We start from the raw sequence: 2842 nt of genomic DNA on the forward strand, positions 1-2842 counted from the left end.
AAGAGATATTGAGAGATTTAACAGAAGCCTTAACCAGTTCCCATCCAGCCTATAAACAAAATGATGGCCAGGAGGGACAATCTGTTACCCACTATGCCCACCTGATCAGTGTATCAGCCTCTGCCGGTACCATGTGATCGCTGTGCCCAATTACAGCTGATTAACAGACAATTGTAAACAATTCATTCATGTCATCCATTGTGTATGTAGCACCCTGATAGTAGGCAGGGTTGCTAACAAATTTAGCTTGCTAGGTGGTAATTAGCTTGGCTAATTGATAGGGGATTCACTGGCTTTCTCTCTAATCCTGGATTTGATGCACCTCTCTCTTCTGTCACTAGGTGGCATTGTTTCCTGTGGCAGTGGAATGATAAGGGCATAGGGAATCCCGACTAGGAGAGAATAGGGTCTCTTTGGTCTCTTGGCCTGCTGGGAGCACCTATTTATTCAAGAGGAGACAGGTGATCGGGGTTCGTCTGAGGCCTATCCAGGTTTGAGAGAGGCAGCGCAGGGTTGGGGCTTCAGGCTGGAAGCCCAACCAAGTTGCAGAGGTTCTGCCGGATGGGGGAACTGGATCGTTGTTAGTGGTGAAGGAGGAGCAGTTGCCACTAGGGACAACAACTCCTGTCACCAGGGGCAAGTTATGATCAAGGCTAGAGATAAAGGGAGGAATATTCACCAGCAGGGGAAAACCATTCCTGTTATCAGAGGCCAGTATATGTAAGTCTGAAGGAGTATCCGAGCAGCCTTTTCACCAGCCAAGGACGGTGAAGTGGGAAAGCTTCAGCAGAGTTACAAGCCAGGGACCCAGTGGGTTAGCGTGGGGTGAATCTTGAGGAGTTTACAGTGGGTTAGCTGTGGAAGAGCTCAGGGGATCCAGTGACATCTGGGATCTTAAGGGTCCAGTGAAAGACTGGGAGCTCAGTGAGTGAAGACCTACAGTGGGCTACTGTGAGATGTGAGAGAAGATCTATAACGGATTACTGTGAGTTACAAGTATGGATCGCTTTTGACTGTTAAAAATTCATAGTTCAGTTGCCATAGGAGACAGCAGATCTACAAATACAGTTGCTGCATCCAGCTTAAAGGCCGTCTACCTGTATAGCTGTCTGCCTATTATTGTGTCTCAGAATCTGCCAATGACTATTGTATCTGCCTGGGTGTCCTGGCCCTAACACTCTCTCCCCCAGTTCTGTTTAAGAGACAATAAATCTTTTTTTTTGCATTACAAAAAGTGACTGGTGCCCATGTTTCCAACGTGCAATACACCCACTATGCCTAATAACCCACACTACAAGATAGGATGTCAGCTCTCCCTGACTCTGGAGGTCACCATTAGGCCTATGGAGGTTGGGGATGCCGCTACATGTACTATCGTGTTGATCTCTGTGATTGATCACAGTGATCACATGGTACAGACTGGGACAATCACAGCTCATCTGCACCATGTGATTAGCTGTGGCCAATCACAACTAACCACAATAGTAAACACTGAGTGAATCTAATTTATTAAGTAAAAAAAAAAATCCTGATCACATCCCCAGGGTAGTACAGTTGTACTATGGTAACACTGTTATAAATATAGAAAGAGGGCACTCCTATGGCCACATCAGTTTTGAAAATTTGTAGACACGTGTAGAGTAAAATATTTTGTTTCGGAATTTCGTTTTCGTCCAAAAAATGTATTTATTTAGTTACTCCTGAAATTAGTTTTTATTTATTTCGTTTTTCGTTCAAAAATTGCATTCGTCCGAAAATCCACATGAATTACGGTCGAATCTGTCTTTGAAGGCTTATGGTGTCTGTCGAATGTACAAAGAAGATTCGACAGAGCTAGTATATAGCATACTTCGTGTGAACTTTAGAACCCTATTAAAGTCTATGGGACTCCAACGTTCAAAATCTAAAGCACTAATTTTAAAGGCTAATATGCAAGTTATTGTCCTAAAAAGTGTTTGGGGACCGGGTCCTGCCCCAGGGGACATGTATCAATGCAATAAAAAGTTTTAAATGCAGGGGAGGCGTGGCTAAGCGAATGGTGGCGTAACGTGTGTGTGCTGACTTCCCCCCCTCCGGCGTCCTGCTGAGAAGACGATGGCAGCCCGCAGTTCGTGATACCCATTGACCGCCGACCTGTTAAGGGAAGCTGTGATATCTCTCCCTATCTGATATATCCCCGCTGTTGCCCCGCTGAGCACCCTTGTTTGCACACAACACTCGTTGAAAACCCAGCTGAACCTGTTGTGCCTTCCGACATCCGTGCTGCGCTGTGCTGAGTGGTAATAATGCCATTCCCTCTTGCTGGTAATTAATCCGGTCGATGCGGTAGGTGGACGGGCGGCTCGGTGGTGTGACGAAGTGTGCGGCAGAGGAGGAAGTGGAGGAGATAGAGGAGTAGACGTGAGAGAAAGTGGAGGCGGAGATGGACGTGAATGTCACTGCGAGAAGTCAGCCCCTGGAGCAACAGGGCTGCTAGTGCTGCTGGTATTTCATCTCTCTGCTTGGATTCATCCACTCTATTCCTCCCTACCCATTCAGCCCATTGTAAAAATAGGAGCCTTGGGAGAACTCAGAGAAAGCAAGTTGGCTGATGGAATCTGCAGATCTGGGGGTACAGAATCAAAAGAAGTATACAGCGTATGGAGAGGTGAGCCCATATTTAAACATTGAAGAAATGCTGAATCTATACCACCCTATATACTGAATTAAGATTGATTTAAGACTGTTAAAGAATTTTATGGTGAAGCCCTTGCTAAAAACAGGTGGAGATCTTTATATCTACACTAGTCTATATACAGGGCTGATAGATAAAGGGCCGATATTGATATATAGAGTACTGCCT

This window comes from Lithobates pipiens, unplaced genomic scaffold (assembly GCF_037356315.1).
Source record: "Lithobates pipiens isolate NorthernLeopardFrog02 unplaced genomic scaffold, aLitPip1_a1.2 Scaffold_8, whole genome shotgun sequence".
NCBI classification, from domain to species: domain Eukaryota; kingdom Metazoa; phylum Chordata; class Amphibia; order Anura; family Ranidae; genus Lithobates; species Lithobates pipiens.